Consider the following 20,675-nt stretch of genomic DNA (forward strand, 5'->3'; position numbering starts at 1 on the left):
AAAGTAACTTTATCCCAAGATATAAATGGCATTCTAAAATGTATGAAAACAGACTTGATAGAAAACCAAACTAAAGCTAGAACTTAGTTGGAAAGAGGTTTATTTTTCAAATATATAAACTAAACCATTGTACACCTATTACAAAAGCACTAGGAATCTATAGCAAAAAATGAGTCAAATTCTAAAATATCACAAGTTTCTTTTCAAAATGTGTTGGTGCATTTTCATCGTCATTGGGTTTCAATTTAATGTCTTCTGCTCTTGAAATTAACACCTCCTCTCCTTTTCTTATCCACAGCTACACCCACCCTCGTGCTCTGGGTTGCTCAGAAATTCCAAGTTTCCTGCTGCCTCACTGGCTGGAACAGAATGGAATGTGCACCACTGCTGATAACAACAGGAGAGGCCCCAAACCACAGAGGCAGGCAGCCCCGGGGTAAATCCTTGCTCTACCGCTTCACGCTGAAAGATATTGTACGAGTTACTTAGCTTTCGTCATAGGTCAGATTTCCTGGGAAAGAGAGTCTAGGTCTCTGAGGGTTGTGTGGAGGAGGCTAACTGGGGAGTGAGCTCAGAAACAACGACAACATGGGGAGGGATGCTAGACTGGGCAGAGGGAGAAGCTGTACCATGATGCAGTTTCAATGGAGATGTCCAGCAACCCCACAGGGAGCTGCGATGGCCCTTCAGAGTTGTCCCAGCTGAGGACAAATGGTTAGGCTTTTGTACTTCCATGTTGGCCGGTCACAGATGCAGGCTGCCTTCTGAGAAATGGTCTGGGATGAAAGCTCTCTTTGACTGAGTCTTGCAGCAGCAGCTAGAGGTCCTGGTAGTAGGCGGGATGAGTGCCTACATCCTGAGGTGTATCTGGGCAGCCCACCGTACCTGTGCCTACATGTTCAATATATCAGAGATCAAGGAAGTCTCCTTGGCCACTCTACCTGAAATTGCAACCCCTTAATCTCATATCCCCTGTACCCCATCTTACTTTTATCCATCGTATTTATCATGAACTGACATACATTTTTTTAAAGATTTTTTTGATTGGACCATTTTTAAAGTCTTTATTGAATTTATTACAATATTGCTTCTGTTTTATGTTTTGGTTTTTTTGGTCGCGAGGCATGTGGGATCTTAGCTCCCCGACCAGGGATCAAACCCGAACTCCCTGCATTGGAAGGTGAAGTCTTAACCACTGGACTGCCAGGTGAGCCCTGAATTGACATCCTGTATAAGAATTCATCTGTTGTCTTTCTGGAAATGCTCTAGAACACACTCCAAGCTACTTGAGGGCAGGCATTTTGTTTTACTTATGACTATATGCCCAGTTCCTAAAACAGGGATTGGCACAGATTGAACACTCAATAGATATGTGTTAATTGAGTGGAATAAATGAATGAATAAATATAACATATACTGAGTATTCATCGGAAGCACTCAAGTTCTAAGCACTTGCAGTAACTAATATAATCTTCACGACAACTCCATGGAGGGGCACAATTATTAACCCAATTCTGCAGATGAAAACACTGAGGCACAGAATGTTTTTTTTTTTTTTTTTTGCCGCACACGGGCCTCTCACTGCTGCGGCCCCTCCCGTTGCAGAGCACAGGCTCCGGACGCGCAGGCTCAGCGGCCATGGCTCACTGGCCCAGCCGCTCCGCGGCACGTGGGATCCTCCCGGACCGGGGCACGAACCCGTGTCCCCTGCATCGGCAGGCGGACTCTCAACCACTGCGCCACCAAGGAAGCCCCACAGAATGTTTAATTATCTTGCCAAGGTCTTGCAGCTTAGAAGTGCTGTATTCAGGATCCGAACCAGGCAACGGGATTCATACCATTGCCTGGTATGGATAGAGCTGGTCCTCCATCCGAGCGAGTTAGCCCTACCCTTCCTCCTCTCCCCTTTCTGCTGTCTCGTAGAATACATGTCCAGTAATCACATCACTGCATGCTCCAGATATTTTGTTTTATCGCTTCAGACCAAAAGGCGAGAGCTCAGCTGAGTTCCACCTCCTGCCCTTTCTTCCCACTTTCTCAATATTATTACCTTAGAACCTGATCAACTCGCACATCTTTTTTTTTTTTTTTTTCTAACACTGCCATTGACAGATGCAGATGCAGAGGCTATTACGGTTTATGGTGCTCTTTTGCATGCATTATCTCATCTGATTAGCCCAGTAGCCTTGGGATATGGGCCATACAAGGATGGCCACCTGCAGTTTATAGATGAGGAAACAGAGGCTCAGAGAGGTTACATAAAGCTATTTGGAAGCAGAATTTTTAGTTCTAAGTCCCACGTTTGCTCTAATTTGCACTTTCTTTTTCCTTGTTGGGGCCCGGAGGGTAGAAGTTAATCCCGAAGCATTTCTGCCCTCCACATTTATTGAAAGTCACTTGGAACATTGGTGAGTACTTATCATTGGCTTCTTCCTACTTGACAAGTGGGGAAACCGAGGCACAAAGAGGTTACCTGATTTCCTCAGGTTTCATACTGATGTCATTGGAGCTGGGATATTAATTTCAAAATTCACGTGCCTGTACTCCTTAGCACGCTCACTGCTTCTAAGTGAACAATTCTGGGGTCTATTTCAAACTTCCATCCACCTTTCCTTGAGTAATGTAATAGGATTCATATTTAACATTTAAAAAAATAATGCTAGTTAAAAATAGAAAAGCCCAGTTCACTTTAAATGCACTCAGGATGCATTACCTCTCTGCCAGCCTGAAAAGATGTCTAAGGAGACAATGCTGGCAAAATTTACGTATTATAAAGAGCTCCTTTTATCCAGTTACATCAGCAAAATTTCACGGCATCTTTCAGAGGCCCAAGGAGAGCAGGAACATTTATTCTCCTCTTTGAATTTAATCATAAAGACATCAAGGTCGTCTTCCTGAGGCTGAGCTCCAGGCCACAGATTCCAGACTGGAGAAAAGTAACTTGAAAGAGCCTGTTTTACACAGGCCAGTGGAATGCTTTGTTTTTTTGCTTCTGAGCCTCCTAAGTGGACGCAGATCCACAGAAATAAATATTTACTTCTTGAGAAGGATGGTTAGGAGAATAGATGTTAACGTTCTGTCCTTACAGTGGAGAAACTCAATTCAGTTCGTGGACTCTCAGAGCTCCTTATGGCCCCGGTTTGAGAACCATCATTCCAATTAGAGTGATGGTAGCTGTGGCAGTTTTAAGACCTGTCTACATCTTCTTTCACATGCCATCAAGAGGTGAAGTCTAGTTCTCCCTCTGGCTTGAAATGGGGCAGGAATTTATGGCCACCTTGACAAATAAAATGTGAGAGAAGCGACCTTAAGTCATTTATAACACTAGGCTAGAAACAGTGATGCAGCTTCAATCTGGCTGTCTCTTAAGACATGGCTTTTGGATGGCTACCCTGGCCATGCTGGAGAGACCACGTGGAGAGAGAGGTGCCTGAGGACCCTACTCGATGCCACATAGAACAGAGATGAGCCTTCTCTGTTGAGTTTGGTCCAAATTGCATATTCATGAACTATGTAAATTGTTACCGTTTTATTTACACATTGCATTTAGAGCAGTTTGTTGCAGAATAACAGATAATCTTAACAATAGCCCACGCCATAGATGACATGCTGGAATGCGAGTCATAGTTCATAGAATTGAACAGGTATGAATCCAGCATCTTGCATCTGGATTTAAATAACCATTTATACAATGCATGGAACACAAGAGTCACTTCACATGTCTGTTGAATGAACTGATGGGCGAATGAGTAAAGAATCTTGGGAGAGATCTCTCTCAGTAGAATAACACTTGGGGTTATAACTGACCACATTTCTAATTGAAGCCATAGGTTGAGGTTGTTAAAAACCTGTGTAGTCCAAGTTAAAGGAGTAGATGGTTTTCCCATTTCCTGTAATGATTTGATCACAAGGAAGACTATGATAGCTTTGGGGTTGGCAATTTAATAGGAACTGACAAGCTGAAGGAAGGCAAAGATGATGTTGGTGCTTGAAAACCTATTTTGGGAAAAGGTGAGAGATATTTATTAAGCCTGAAGAAAAGAAGGGGAGACAGAAAAGTTGTCTTAAATCCTTGAAGGAGGTGACAGATTTCTTTTCTGTTATCCAAAAGCTGCATTAGAACAAACAGGCCAATGCTATAAAATAACAGTTGACCAGCTTTTTCAGTAAAGGGACTGATAGCAAATACTTTAGGCTTTAAAGCCCTGTGGTCTCTGTTGCAACTATTCAACCTGCCTTTGTAGCACAAAAGCAGACACGGTCAATATGTAAACGAATGAGTATAGCTGTGTTTCAATAAAACTTTATTCACAAAAACAAGCTGTGGGCCAGGTTTGGCCCTTGCCTGTAGTCTGTCAATCCTTGCTATAAAGAAATGGTCTTTTTTCTACATAAGCCCAAGATTCCTAATACATAGAGCCATCAAACTTCAGAATTGTCTTGGAGGAGAATGACATTTCCTTAGTATGTTTAAAATAGGCTGGATGTACAGATTGGAGAAAAATATTCTTTTCTCTTTATATATATATATATATATATATATATATATATCATACATTATATAATAAAATATATATAAAATAAATATACATAAAAATAAATATATATAAAAGTAAAATATATATAAAAAATCAAACAAAAGCCCTTTGCCATATATATATGAATATATATAAAGAACTATATATAGCGAGAATATATAACGAACTCTTACAACTCAATAATAATTATAAAGTACCTGCCCTTTTCTCTCCATGGGTAGAAGTTTTGAACTGACACTTCACAAAAGATATAATGATGGCAAATAAATATCAGAAAAGATACACTACCTAATTTGTCATCAGAGAAATGCAAACTTAAACCATAATAAGTTACCAATGTACTTATTAAAGTGGCTGGGATTAAAAAGACTGACCATATCAAGTATCAGTGAGGATGTGAGCAACTGGAGTTATTGCGCCTTGCTGGTGAAAGCATGAAATACTATCATCACTTTGAAGGGGTCTTTGACAATTTCTTATAAAGATCAACACTCACATATCATCAATCAGCCATCCTATTCCTAGATATTTATCCAAGAGAAATTAAAACATGTGTCCACAAAAAGACTTGTACACAAATGTTCAGGGCGGCTTTATTCATTATAGCCCCCAAATGGAACAACAAGCCAACTGCCTGTTAACAAGTGAATGGATAAAGAAATGGTAATATACCCGTGCAATGGTAAATATTACTCACGATAAAAAAGAATAAACTATTGATATTCTCGACAACATGAAAGAATCTCAACATACGTTGAGGAGAGGAATTCAGACACAAAACACATATACCAGTATTCCATTTACATAAAAGTCTAGAACAGGAAACAATCATTTATAATGACATCCCAAATTAGTGGAAAGCAGACTAGCGGTTGCCTGGGACTGGGGCTGGGACAGATGGACTTTAAACGGTTAGAAAGGAACTTTCTAGTGTCATGGACACGTTTTATATCGTGATAGTGATGGTGATAGCATGAATGTATAAATTTGCTAAAACTCACCAAACTGTACCATGTACTTAACAGGGGTACATTTTATTGCATGCATACTTTTCCCCAATAAAGTTGATTTTCAAAAAGTAGGCCAAATGACCATCTTTTGGGGATCCAGTAATAATAATAATGATATTAATGGCTAATATTTATTGCATGCTTTCATTGTCCCACATGTTGTACCATGTTCTTTATCTGTGTTAATTTAATTCTAGAGCTATCTTTTGAAGTAGTAGTAGTGTTATCTCCATATAACAGATGGAAAACCCAAGCCTTAGAGAGATTTAATGATTTTCTCAAGGGCATGCACTAGTTCTTTGCAGAGGTGGGGTTTTAAACCAGATCTTTCAGATCCTCAAACTTCCAGGGTAAGAATTAGGTATTACAAGGCAGGAATCCTGTTCTCTTTGCTCTGCCACTGACTTGTTAGAGCCTTTGGGCAACTCACTCTCCGATCTCAGCTTCCTTATGTGCAAAATGAAATAATGGGCATTTAGTTACTGTTCAAGCTTTCATAAGTGTTTAATTTACAAATTTGATAATAAACGTACCATTTCCACAGCCTCATTGGCAAAGAAGTGACCTGTGTTAGTCAGATTTACTGTAGCATCAAATAACCCCCAATATCAGTGGCCTCTCACTACTAGATTTACTTCTTGCTTATGGGCCTTCTGGTCAGGTTCGGTCTGTGGACTGGGTCTTGTCTGCACTTCAGGTTCAGAAGTACTCTACGTGGCTCTCATTCCTGGACCCAGGCTGAAGCAGCAGCAGACACTTGGACATCCACTTCTCATGGAGAATACAGGAGTGGGAGAGATAGATTAGAAATACACAAAGCTTGAAACTGACCTCCTATCGTTTCCCACCTGCAGCCCACTGGCCAAAGTAAGTCACATGGCCAAGCCCAGTCATGGAGGCTGGGAATTATGCCCTGTCCATGGTGTTGGAGCAAGGAGAGTGAATATCTCTTGACCAATAATGCAATTTCCCAATGAGTGCAACCTCAAAGACTTAAGAAGAGTCAAAGAGTCTTCTTTTTCACTTACTCAGAGTCTTATTCACGAATCTCCAGTTTCCTTACCTTCTCATCCCCTCCCTGGGTTCACTGGCTGTTAAGCGTAGACTTAATGCCTCTTTTAGACTCAGAAGTCAAACTGCAGGTCCTTTGAGGGCTTAAGATATTGGTTTTCAGCATTACTGATCATTCATGCAATTTACTGAGTTAAATATCATTTTAATAACATTGATTTGTAGTATTAGTAATCTTTTGTGATCTTGATGGAATTAGGAAAACATTTACAAGTGGGGATTTATTTTCTGATGAATGGGGGTAGGTCCTATGATATATCTTGCTCCCATACCAGCTGTAATATTCTCTCTGACCGCATTGGTTCATGAATGTCAAACAGGCAAAATGAGGAGGCGTGCACCGAATAAACTACCCCTCGTTACTGACCCTTCAGCTTTCTTCTTTATTAGGAGGAATTCACAGGCTGGAGGTGACTGATTCCTGCCTTGCAAGCCAGTTATATTGTCTATTGTATTAGTTGAGTCAGGCTTCAGCCATTGTAGCATGAAAGCACCCATAGAAAATATGTAACTGAACAAATGTGGCTGTGTTCCAATAACAATTTGCTTACAAAAACAGGTGGTTGGCCAGATGTGGCCCATGGGCTGTAGTTTACAGATCTCTGCTCTAAATGGCAGCTCCTCGATAAAAACTGATATTGTTCTGATCGAGACTGATGTTACAACAGAGGGTGATGGGTTTCCAACAAATTCCTCTTTTCTGGAAACTTGATGGTATGCTTTTCTTGGAAAAGCAAGTCTTTCATATCGTCATTCAACCCCTTATTCTGTGTGTGTGTGTGTGTGTGTGTGTGTATTTTAAAATATTTAAACAATTATTTTCCAGCTGTACTGAGATAAAATTGAGATATAACATTGCATAATTTTAAGGTATAATGGTTTGATATATGTGTACATTACAAAATGATCACCACAATAAGTTAGTTAATACATTTTTTGAACAAAGAGTCGTTGGGTAGGGTAACTCTTAAAGAATAAGGATGCTTTTCATGAGTGGAATGAAGGAGAGAGAAGAAGTTATCTCCCATCATGTAGCATCATCCTCACTGTCACTGACTGGAAAATCTGTGAACTGAGATGTAATATGGTATGCCTACATTTTCACAGAAAAATCACTAGAGCTAGAACTGGAGCCCAGATAGCTTTTCTTTTCTTCAAAGTTTTCTCTACTCACCCATGGTTTCTCAAATACAAATTATCATTGGAGAACCAGTTCAAGATTTTTGACTCAGTTGGATACCATCTGTATTACTGTTCATTTTATATTTTCTTTAGAGTAACTTTTTAAAAACCTAAATAGAAATATGACAGAAGAAAAGTCGCTCTTTCTACATTAAATGGAAAACAGGTATCAATACTTATCAATAATTATTTAAAATACACTTCTAAACTTTACAGCAGAACAATAACATTCATCTAGTAACATTCACAAAGGAGCATCTCCTGAGTGTGGTCACACTTGAGGAAGCTGAGCAGGACGTCCTGCAGACCTCACCTGTCAGAGGCAGGCTTTGCATAGATGCTGCGGGTTCCATGATTCACCCTGCTCCATCTCAGGCTAACTTAACAAAATTACGGTCTCCAAAAAGCGAATGTAAATCACATACAAATGAACCAAGCCTTGACCCTTACAAAAACACAACAAAATGACCAACAAAAAAACAACTCTTATGAAACTTCTGCCCTCATTTTCTTCTCTCAATAAACATAAATGGCACAAAAAGCAGCCTTGAGGAAAGAAAAGGATCAATGAATCTTTTATTCCCATCTCTGGCATCTGCAGCATTTTTTGATCACCTGCAAGACTGAAAGCCCCTATAGTGAGTGACAAGACCTTGCCCTTGGGGATCATATTTGAGGCTGAATTTGGGGTTATAAACCAACTGGACTCATGATGATTTGCATACAACAATCTTCACTAAGCAGTTGGTGACCAGCTTGCTGCCAAACCTCACTCAATTATAAGGGCAACTCTGCAGGTGGACAGCCTTTTTAAGAATATTTTCCTTTTATTGAAGTATAGTTGCTATACAGTATTATATAAGTTACAGGTGTACAATACAGTGATTCACAATTTTGAAAGGTTATACACCATTTATAGTCACTATAAAATATTGACTATATTCTCCATGTTGTACTTGTAGCTTATTTTATACATAATAGTTTGTACCTCTTAATTCCCTACCCCTATCTTGCCCCTCGCCCCTTCCCTCTCCCCACTGGTAACCACTAGTTTCTTCTCTATATCTATGAGTCTGCTTCTTTTTTCTTATATTCACTAGTTTGTTGTATTATTTAGCTTCCATGTATAAGTGATATCATACAGCATTTGTCTTTCTCTGATTTATTTCACTTAGCATAATACTCTCCAAGTCCATCCAAGTTGCAAATGGCAAATTTTCATTCTTTTTATGGTTGAATAGCATTCCACTGTATATATACACTACATCTTTATCCGTTCTTCTGTTGATGGACGCTTAGATTGCTTCCATATCTTGGCAATTGTAAATAATGCTGCTATGAATATTGGGGTGAGTGTATCTTTTCAGTTAGTGTTTTTGTTTTTTTCAGATACATACCCAGGAGTGGAATTGCTGGGTTGTTCTATTTTCAGTTTTTTGAGAAACCTCCATAATGTTTTCCACGGTGGATGCACCAATTTACATTCCCATCAACAGTGCAGAAGGGTTCCTTTTCTCCACTTCCTTGCCAACAATTTGTTATTTGTGTTCTTTTTGATGATAGCCATTCTGACAGGTGTGAGGCGATATCGCATTGTGGTTTTGATTTGCATTTCTCTGATGATTAGCGATGTTGATCATCTTTTTTGTGTACCTGTAGTGGACAGATTTTTTTAATTCTCATTTCACAGATGAGGGTCAAAGAACTTGAGCTATTTTCTATGGGTCACACATTTAGAAAGAAGAGGGAACAGATGAAATGGTGAGAATGCTGGGGTGAGGGGCATGGTTTTCTTTTGTTTTGGGGGTGGCAGGTGGAGAGGATCTGAGAGGCAGCCTGGAGGTAGTGGCTAAAACCCAGCCTACTCTTGTGTCTGTCATTGAAAATTGGGAGGGCGTGTTTCTCAGTTGATGCTGATTTATGTGTAACTAATAGAGTGACGGGGGAAAAAAAAGGAAGCCCGGTTTCTAATTTTATCTTCGTGGCACTTTACTAAAAAGCCCCTCAAGGTGGCCGGAAGTTGGAAGCCCTCAAGGCTTGAAGTCCTGGACCAGCATGCAAAGGTGCTGGGCACGGAGTGAGGGCCCCCGGAGATGAGACACCGCACAGCTTCCCATCTGGGTATCTGGCTCTCAGTAGCTATTAGGGTGTCTTCTCTCCGACTCCTCATTTGCATAATGTCATACCCATATGGTGTTATTTTATTTACCTCTTGAAGGGGAATGACTACTTTAGAAAGAGAGGAAGCCGGAAGACTTGACCTGAAGGCTTCCTCTGTCCCTCTCGCCCTGCTACCCTCAATCGTTTACTCTCTCTCGTCTTTGCCTCTCTTTCTCTGGCCATCTTGACTTTTGTAAATGAGGACCTTGCTTGAGTGATAGGATCCATTTCTTCCAGTGAATGGTTGCCAGGGGCGCTTGTCTTGTTGAAGGGTTTATCCTGGCAACATTTACAGCCGGTGGTGAATTTAAGCGCGACCTACTCCCATTTCTTCACGATGGAGGAACCTTTGAAAGCTTAAGAAGTCTACCGTGGCTGATTCTGCTCAGATAGATCAAGGGCTTGACTTGTTCTGCTTTGCTATTTTTCTGGGATTTCTGAAAACAGACTTCTTCAATTTTGCCATGTTAGGTGTGAATTTTGCAGTTTACACATAGTTCCTTAGAGCTCTTCAAGACAGAGTTTGCATCCTGTGTTGGGGGTAAGAGAGCAAATGTTTCAACCTTCCTTTGTTCTTGAAATAATTCTGGGTGATTCACTTATTCATTTATTTGTTCTTGGCTTGCTAACCTATGGTGGTCAAATGCCTGAGAAGTATTAAAAAACAACCCAAAAATAAAACAAATAAAAAAGACCCTTAGAGATACAGCTAAAGGAGGATTCCTTGTTCTTTTAAATACTTTAATTCCGTGTTTATCCATTAAACAAGCACTTATCTTAGGTGCATGACTTGCCGGGCACTGAGCTGGATGCCCAGAATCCGGAGGTGGAGATCTGTTGTCTGCTTTGAATCTGATCAGAGTTAGATAATTTCAAAATTTAGAGTATACAGCTACACAAGAGCTACAGAAAAGGGCCCAGGGAAGACAGAGCTTTTGGAAATTTGTGAATTCCACACATACTTCATGCAAGATTTCATTTGCATGTGTATTTTTCTGGGAAGGGGGTTAATAACTTTCATGGGATTAAAGTATTCATGAACAAAAATGTTTTAGAAACATGACCTCTGCAATTGCAGCAAAAATTTTAGATGACCTATCCCTGGTGTTCTATAAACAAGATCTCTCCTTGCTCAGTCCTGGTGGGTTATCTGCATCTGGGACTTGGTCTACTGGTCTTTAAGTGTATCTTCTGAGAGTAGACTTCAGAAGATACTGACTCAATGTCTTTGTCATATCTGTCCTCCAGTGCAGGACCTTGTATCCATGACATTTTTACATTTTCTTTTGTGCTTAGCTCATGTCTATAGCAAATAGGAGAAATAAAAACTGCATTGATAACTGCATTGATCAATTATGTTCCAAGCTTGTCATCGAATTCTCCCTTTCGACACTTGCATGTCCCTGATTCTGCTCCATCTCTGGCCTCTGTGACATATCCTGCCTCTCCCAAGGCAGGGTGAGAATAAAGAACATTCCTCAATTGGAGTGTGTGCACACACATGCTTACTTGCACCCCTAATGCTTTGTTCTTTGACTATCATGTGGAGAGAGGTGTTTGGGCACCATATTAATAATAGCTCTTAGTATGTATGTGGCACATTCCACCTTCAAAGGCATTTATAAACATTGAAAGATGAAAGCGTGCACCACCCATCTTGGGAAAAAGGGAATGTTAATCACCACCACGTCTGTTCTTTGGAGAGGGTCACAGAATCTGAGAGCTGGAAAGGATGTCAGAGGTCACTTTTCAACCTCTGGTCCCTAGAGGAATTCTTTCCTTTGGAGCCCACCAAAGTTGGGGTAGTCCTCAGAATTTCTTCTTGAGTTCAAGCCAATTCTGCCCTTCTGTAACTTTTCAATTATCTATCTACCTATTTACCTATCACCTATCTGTCTATCATCTATCTATCTCTATCTTTCAACCGATCGTCTATTCCCTATCTCACTTCCTCCCTTTTCTTTTTTTCTCCCTCTCTCTCTTTCTCTTCCTTCCTCCCTTCCTCTCTCTCTCCTTCTTATTTCCTTCCTTCCTTCCTCCCTTCCTTTCTCCCTTCCCTCCTTCCTCTTCCTTCCTTTCTTTTTGCAGAGCCCTGCCAAGATTGCAAATGCTTGAACAAAATTATGCTCTTTTAAGACATAAATTTGGGGTGCTTGGTTATGTATCAAAAGATAACTGTAATGCCTGGGCAGACTGGGATATAAGATCACCCTGCTTGCAGTGACATTTCAGGCAGTATAGTGTCTTGCTACCCTCATGTTGGACCCAGCCTTGATTCTGCTTTCTTTGTTGCAGTTCTCTGATATAAAGGCACTGAGGATTTCAATTCCATGCCTCTGCTTCTCTCACTTAGTGTAGCATCTTCAGATGTTACTCTTGTAACTGCTGCTCTGCCTGAGACAAATGTATTCTACCCCTTAAAAGACATAGAGAACTTTAACTAGGTTGTTTTTCCTCTTTTTTGTATAAGAGTCAAAATAAAGGGGACATTTATGTAGTGCCTGATATTTCTCAGGTACAGTGTAAGTACTTTTCATGCCCTAAGTTTTCACCAAAACATTATGAGGTAGATGATATTGGTTATCTCATTTATAGATCAGGAAGCTCAGAGAGATTAAGTAACCATCTAAAGCTGCACAGCCAAGAAACAGGAGAACTAGGATTTGAACCCAGTTCTGTCTAGATCTATTAATCAATTAATGCAATTAATATCATGCAATTAATATCATGCAATTAATATCATGCAATTAATATGCTACTAATATCATGCAATTAATATGCTACTAATATCATGCAATTAATATCATGCTATTAATATCATGCTATTAATATCATGCTATTTGTATGGCACACAAAAGGCATTTAACGATTATGATGCATTCCTTTCTACCCTTTTACTACAAGCAGCCCTTCCATTATTTTTTCCATCAGCAATTGTCTATCTATTTTAAAAGAGTTTATCTACAATATAACTATATTTATAAAATAGTTATTAATTTATTCTCCAGTGTCTTTTTACCTAAAGCCATCCATATTTTAAGAACAGTAAAAACCTAATCATAGGTATTTTATTAGGATTTGTAAAATGCCACACATTATTTTATTAGCTCTTCAATAACCCAGGGAAGTTGATCTTATTGTCCCCATTTTATAAAAGAGAAAACAGAGTCTTTAAAGAGTTGAGTTCCCCAAGATCACACAACTAGTAAGGTGCAGAGCTGGGATTTCCACTCTCTCTCATTCTAACAACTCCGTTCCTTTGAGTTGGCTCCTTATTTCTGAGCTTTGCAGTTCTGCCAAAAAGCACAAAGAATTAAAAAAATTTAATCTCTGCAACTATATCATGGATAGTTGTATTATTTTCAAGGACTTCATTGATAACCAGTGAGTTTGCACTAAGATTATCTATAGGAGAGATATTAGCAGCATCATTGCCAAACTTTGCAATCGGATTTAATACAATTTTTGTGTAAAGAATAGAGGTTTAATAATAACAACAATAGCATAATAATGTAACAGTAATGACAATAGCTGCTATCTATGGAGACCTACCATGTGCCCAGTTTTGTGCTAAGCACGCCATTCCATTTTCTCTTTCAAATCCTCCACCCACAATATTTAATCTCTCTTTTACAGGAAGCTCAGCATCTAAGAAGTTAAGTAAGATGTACAAGGTAGCGCTAATGTGGATCTTAGGATCTGGGTCCAGGTCTATCTGGCCCTAAAGCCTGAGCACTTAATCAGTGCAATAGACTAGAAAACATAATCCACTTTGAAATAAGCATACAGGACTTCCTTGAGAACAAATACCTTATACCTTGAGACAAATGAGGACCGTCTTATGCAGTTGTCTGATTCTGTTTCTAAATCATCATGCCCTTGGTAGCACAGGAGTAGGGGTGAAGGTGGGGATGGTTGGCATTTCCGAGATCCAGAATTGTAGCCATGGCCATTTTGAATGATCCTTTCTCAATCTTGGTTCTGAGGAGCAGTGGTAAGAGCTGATGCTCACCTTTTCCACTGGACATGAAGCTTCTTGAGTACAAGATCCTTGAAGATATTCCATAGACCTTGGGTACAGTGTATGGCACATAATAGGGGCTCAATAAATGTCTAGAGTTGCTGTGGAGTTACGAGAGCAAAAATAAAAGATGCCATTCTTTGCCTGGAATGTGTAGAGGGAGAGAATGAAAACATGCTAGACTTAAAAAGTCTTTTTCTGTAGATTGTTTTCTGGTCTATTGCACTGATTAAGTGCTCAGGTTTTAGGGCCAGATAGACCTGGACCCAGATCCTAAGGTCCACATTAGCACTCCCTTGTACATCTTACTTAACTTCTCAGATGCTGAGCTTCCTGTAAAAGTGAGATTAAATATTGTGGGTGGAGGATTTGAAGGAGAAAATGGAATGGAGTGCTTAGCACAGAAGAAGGAAGAGAGGAATTATGAATGAAGCAGGGATGATATAAAGACAGCACGTGGGCTCCTCCCTCTTCTGACAGTGATGAGCTCTGTGGTTTTAGGTGAGTCTGTTTTCTCTCTCTGAGCCCACATTTCCGCAGAGGGTAATATTACCTGCTTACCTCTACAAGAGGACTGTGATGAACCCTGTAAGACACAGCATATGGGAAATATATGGAAAATAATAAAAATCTAATGGCAATGGTATCAACCACAACAATGATAAGGAAAGCTTTCTTGTGTTGATTGCCACCCTGGCATTCTTCATACTTTGTCCTCACAAGAACCCTGTGGTCCATTATCTCTAGTTTACAGATGAGGAAACTTTGAGATATTATCATTATTAATTACATAATTATCAGACACATGCAAAAATCCTGACATTCACTCAGTTTTCTGGGAGATGGTAGAGTAAGAGAGTTGGGGATTCAGAGACAGCACTTTGTTGGCCAAAAAGCCAACCTTCCAGTTAAGTCTAATTCAGATTGTGCTGGGTACTTCTGTGCAAAATTAGATTCACAAGGGATTTTTTCTTTTATCTAAAATCACTTCACTGAGTGTGTGATTGACATACAAAAAGCTACACATGTTTACAACTTGATGAAGTAAAACCATAGCACAATCTATGCCATAAACCTACGCATCTCCTCCAAACATTTCCTCTACCTTCTTTATTTATTATTTTAAAGGATTCTTGTAAAGTGGAATTACTCTTCTCATCAAACATTCTGTACTACTCTATGATCCAAAGAAATGCCCAGATTCTTCTAGAATAGGCCCACTAGTGATGCCTGGATTGAATTAAAGCAGCTGATTCTCAAGCCAAGTGGCCAGAATTTGGACAACTCTACTGGTTCATCCTCTGTGCTGTATGGAAGAAACCAAGATAATGACACTTTCCCAAGGCTGGGACTGGGCGAGTCTTAATTTGTGAGTGTTTGTAAATGGCTTTGAAGATGGCGGAGGTTATTTAAGTGCTAAGTATTATTATTATTTATTGTGGTTTTAAGCACTGTTTCTCCTTCCCATTGTCAGGCTACAAAACAATAAGGGACCTGGTAAAAGAGCCTCTGGAAGTATCCAAATGTCAATAAATTAGGTAATTTTGGCCTGAGTTCTGTGATGGTATCTGCAAACCTAGCATTAGCTTTGCAGCCTTTTTGCGTGGGTTGGTGGTTGCCTAATTTGCCCTTAAACTTGCCAGCAGCAGGCCCTGACATACATTTGGCACACACAGGTGATACAAGCACTCTTTGGACAGACCTGTGTTGTTGACATCATGCTTTACTGTGTGCTTTTTGAGATGCAAATTAGGTCCTGGAGAAGCCCCTGATCCTTTCATCGTTGATGATTAATGGAAGAGAATTAACATTTGTTGAGCCTTCCTGTGTGCCAGACACTTTTACAAACATGATCTCATTTATTCTCACAACAATCTAGTGACGTAGGTCTGAATGGTTCCATTTTACAGAGAGGAAACAGAGGCTCACAGAAAGTTAAATGATTTGCCCTTGATCATATAACTAGCAAAGAGGCTTAACTAGAATTGAAATTCAGGACTGTCTGGTTCCAAAGGCCATGCTCTTTTATTATATTAAACTACAGGCAACATATTTTACTTTACTCTTCACCCCAACTGCCCAGTCAAGTTTCCCCAACCCCCTGCTAAAAATCTCTTCAGTGCCTTTCCGTAGCTTTCAATGGAATAGAGACCATGCTTCTACAATAGCCCTGCACAATCTCTCTGGCTCCCTCTCCAGCTTCATTCAACCCCATGTTTGTTTATTTCAGCTACTTGAACATGACAAAACTTCCTACTCCCGCGTTTTTGCACAAACTTCATGCAAAAGCTTATCTTTCCCTTTTTCTTCAGCTAATGCTCGCTGGGCCTTTACACGTCATTTTCTGGGGATGACTTCTTTGAAAATGCAGACCAATAGTTCTCCAAGTGTGGTTCCTGGTCCAACAGAGAGTAGCATCACCTGGGAGCTTATGAGAAATGCAATTCTCAGGCCTCACCCCATACCTCCTGAATCAGAAACTGGGCAAGTTTGAAAATTACCAGGGTTTTTTCAACCTAGACACTATTGACATCGTTGAGTGTTTAGCAGCATGCTAGCTCTTACCTACTGAAGGTCAGTAATACTCTTGTTCCTGTCCTCACCTTCCTCCAAATTGTGACAACCAAAAATGTCTTCAGACATTGCCTAATGTCCCCTTGGAGGGTAAAACTGTCCCTGGTTGAAAAAAATCACTGCTTTAGGCTGAGGTATGTCTGCCTGTGAGACACTCCTATAGCATTCTGGACAGTTGAGGTTAATTAGTTAGTAACTTGTTGGAATAATTTGTTTAAAGCATGTCTCCACTGTCCTAATCCAGCAGCTAATGCGCTACCGAACACCCAAGTTGGTTCTCAGGAAATACCATTGTACCCAGTGACACGGTCAACTTGCACCATTACCTCCTCAAGCCCAACACTATATCTGAATTCTGGGGAGGAGACAGAACTTAAGGCTAAAGTGGGATCACAGGCAAGTGGGATCCTTGAGATTCTTCACAATTTAAAGGTAAGTCTCCTCCATCAGAACCCTGGGAGCAAAGGGGCTCTTTCATGCCCAGCTCAACAGGATCTAAGCACCACTTTTTAAAAAGTTTAGTGGCAGAGAATACGATTAAATGCAGGAGAAAGAAAAAAAAGTCATTTTAGGATGATGCAGAAGGCCTGACCAAGATAGGCTCAGTGTCGCTGTCACCGAAAGAGAAACAAAACCTCATTCTGCCCGCAAGAGCAATAAGGAGATTGCTGGCTACGAGACCTGACTCAGCTTGCCTTCTAGTAGCTTGTCTTTTTATCGGTGGTACAGTCACCTTAAAGAGGAGCGGGAGAGGCAGATTCTGGTCCTTTTGCCGCCTTATACTTCCTCAGCCTGAGAAGTCATTTCTAGATCCAGGGTAAAGGAGAGCTGCAGAGTTGAGGAAGAATGGAATTCTTGCTTGTGTTCCTTTCTAAATGGATGTTCAGTGTCATCATCCTTGCTCCACATGAAGTGGTTGTGGACCTGAGACACTTGATTGGCTACATGGACATCCGTCCCTCCTAGGGCTCACACTGCTTCTGGGAATGAGGCCCGCCCAGTTTCCTAGGAGGTATTGCAGTCGCCTGGCTAATATCAGGCTTCGTGTAACCTACATGATTGTTACAATTTGAGAGTTGCAGTCAAGGTATGGGAAGGTATAGACCTAAGAGGTAATTTTTTTTTAAGTTATACATATAATATATCTTTTCTTTTTTCTCAAAGAAAATGCTAATTTTTTTGAAGAAATTTTGAAAAGATGAAGGAAAGTGGAAAAAAATAGGATTTTTTTCTATTTCAAAATGTTCATTCCTATTTCATTTTTTTGTTACCAGACTCTACCAACAATTTTCCTTTCCTGCTTTTTCACTTAACATTATCTTTTAAGCCTCTCTCCAAGTTTTTGTAAAATGACATCATTTTCAAAGTGATCCTGGCATTCAATTTCCATTCATTCCCAAATGTAATGCCATTAAAATGCCCCAAACTTAGAAACAGGAATACAATATTCTAGCCGCTCAGAAAGCACAAACTAAAGTATTCATTTAAAGCTAAAGACTGAGGTCTCAATTACTTTGACACTAAGAGCTCTAAATATTCAGTAATTAAAAGTTTACTGATTCATGACGGGTAATAAGTTGCATAGGACCAAAACTACAGCATAATTTCAAATATCTTCATTATAGTCTATATGCCAAATTGATTGAAACTATCCCATTGTTGGCATTTGCTGTCATAAATAGCTTTGCAACAAACATCTTTTTTTTTTTTTTTTTGCGGTATGCGGGCCTCTCACTGTTGTGGCCTCTCCCGTTGCAGAGCACAGGCTCCGGACACGCAGGCTCAGCAGCCATGGCTCACAGGCCCAGCCGCTCCGCGGCATGTGGGATCTTCCCGGACCGGGGCACGAACCCGTGTCCCCTGAATCGGCAGGCAGAGTCTCAACCACTGCGCCACCAGGGAAGCCCAACAAACATCTTATATATGACTTCTTCCCCCTGAAATTAAGAGCATTTCCTTTGAAATGAGGTTAGAAATTCAATCATTGGTTTGAAAAATATGAATGCATCTAACCTTGACCAAATTTCCAAAAAAACTACCTTCCAAATTGTATTTCCATTAGTGATGTTTGAGTGCATTTATTTCATTTACTCTAATCAATATCAGTTGATACTGATAGGCAGACTGAGCCTCAGTATTTGCATTTCTTGGATGATGGCTAAGATTGAAGGGGACAAGCTAGTATGAGTATTTGGTTTTTCACAGACATGCACGACACTGGAGCACAGCCCATTCGTCTTTCACTCTGCACCCTTCCAACATCAAGAACATCAGTTTAGCTTCGATTAGAGTTAAGGTGTTTTTCTGCCAGAGACTTTTTTCAAGCTTATAGTCATGAAATCTGTTTTAAAAACTGGTTAAATGAGTGCTTTCCTTCCCATCCCACTCTTTAAATAAATTCAGATTCCCAAAAGAACTGGATCTCTTCTTGCAGGAGTGAAAGATAATTTGTTGGCATGTATATTTTCTTATAGAACCAAATTACTGAGGGGAGTTGTAACCTGGTTTCAAATACTTTTGGGTTTCTTCACTCAGAGCTACTTTTTGTCATTGCAATTAGAGCAGGGGTGACTGATTTTCAAAGCCAAGTGTAGTTGTCCAGTGAACAAATGATGGAGAAAACACCGACACAGAGGGGAACTACTTCTTTCCCTTCCTTTCCTTTTTTTCTCTCCCTCCCTTCCTCCCTCCTCACTTCCTTTCTCTCTCTCTCCCTTTTCCTTCCTTCCTTCCTTCCTTCCTTCCTTCCTTTCTTTCTTCCTTCCTTCCTTTCCCTCAGCTTCTATTTAATCTCAGGTGGACTATATGTAAATAGGAATTCATTAGTATAATGAATACTACAATATCGCTATTAATAACCATGGCTTATTAACTGGTTAGGGTAACCCCCCAATTAACTAGCTTGAATGAGAATGTACCTTTTGGTAAATTAAAATTTCAAACTAATTAGGGATATTTCAATGATTTTTTTCTCCTTCAACTCTTGATGCTGAAACTCTTTTTCTTCCTTAAAATACATCTTTGTTTTCATTTCTTAGGAGTTTTCCCATCATGGTGATGAAATTTTCTTAGAGAAAAAAAACCTTACAAGATCTTTATTCTACACAGAGATCTTGTGTAGGACTGAAGATGTAGTTATTAGAGACTAGGTCTCACTTCTGTAGCCTCCAGGGTATACTCTGGAAACTGCAATTTTGTTGTTATTGTGCTGATGTTAATTTATTTTCCTATTGTCATGGAGACTGTCTAGCAATAAAACTCACCTGTTTCCTCTTCTTCCTGGACACACAGCCTACATTTCCCAACTTCCCTTGTATAAGGTGTGGTCATGTGACTGAACTCTAACCAACAGAGTGTGATCAGAAGTGATATGTCTCACTTCCTGGTCCAGCACATAAGGATTTCTCATGGTCCCTTCCATGCTCTTCCCTGTTGACCAGCCTGGTGCAGACACAGATGAGCCATTAACCTGGGGAGCCCCATGTTGAAGATGATGGAGCCATGAGATGGAGGAACCTGTTTCCTGGAATCAGGAAGAGGACCACAGCGGATCGATGTCACCCATTTTGGCTTTTACATTTGTGAAGATTTCTACTGTTTGGGACAATACACATTTTTGAAATCTGTTTATAATAGCAGATAATGATACTTTAATTAATGTTATCACTTATTAATAAAAGGAAGATCAAAACCTAAATTTCAATTAACTCATGTTTATGATGAGTTGATTTCCAGAGGATTAAAATTTTCTTACAATCACTGCCTAGAGTTGTCTCTCAGATTGTAGAGTCAGTCAGTACCCATGCAGCGGGAGAGATGGAGGTTCAGTAAGGTGGGATCAAGGGCTTCCAAAGTTCTTATGGCCTTTCCCAAGCCATTCCCCAGCCAGAGAACTAATGCCTGGAATGGAAAGGAATGACTATCACCTCTGTTTTTGACCTTTATCTCTGTCAAAATGTAAACCCTCCATATCACGTTAAGCTTTTATTTATTATTTAAACTGTTGTGTACAAGAAGGGTCTAAAGAACAGACAAAACTAATACTGGCCTCTAGATAACATCCATGAAGTGCATTGAGATCCTGGATAAAATTCAGTGTCTTGTTCCTGAATTAAAAAT

The 20,675-nt window shown here is 39.9% G+C and overlaps 2 long non-coding RNA genes across 5 annotated transcripts; both read left to right on the top strand.

The window, feature by feature from the left end:
- The first annotated feature begins 298 nt into the window (after positions 1 to 298).
- Positions 299 to 15,336, top strand: LOC113633837 (uncharacterized). 3 transcript variants are annotated; one of them, XR_003438369.1, is made up of 4 exons: positions 299 to 436; positions 2,351 to 2,408; positions 6,246 to 6,415; positions 15,111 to 15,336. It is a non-coding gene; the product is annotated as an uncharacterized LOC113633837 (long non-coding RNA). The 3 variants fall into 3 exon arrangements; XR_003438368.1 differs by lacking the exon at positions 6,246 to 6,415; XR_003438370.1 differs by lacking the exons at positions 299 to 436; positions 6,246 to 6,415 and adding an exon at positions 1,166 to 1,207.
- Positions 15,337 to 15,455: 119 nt separating this feature from the next.
- On the top strand, positions 15,456 to 20,312 carry LOC113633836 (uncharacterized). 2 transcript variants are annotated; one of them, XR_003438367.1, is made up of 4 exons: positions 15,486 to 15,520; positions 16,295 to 16,556; positions 16,801 to 16,988; positions 19,997 to 20,312. It is a non-coding gene; the product is annotated as an uncharacterized LOC113633836 (long non-coding RNA). The 2 variants fall into 2 exon arrangements; XR_003438366.1 differs by lacking the exon at positions 16,295 to 16,556 and having other exon boundaries at positions 15,456 to 15,520.
- Positions 20,313 to 20,675: the final 363 nt, after the last annotated feature.

The sequence above is a fragment of the Aethalodelphis obliquidens genome, unplaced genomic scaffold (genome assembly GCF_003676395.1).
Source record: "Aethalodelphis obliquidens isolate GAN/ISIS:26980383/991018 unplaced genomic scaffold, ASM367639v1 scaffold41, whole genome shotgun sequence".
NCBI classification, from domain to species: domain Eukaryota; kingdom Metazoa; phylum Chordata; class Mammalia; order Artiodactyla; family Delphinidae; genus Aethalodelphis; species Aethalodelphis obliquidens.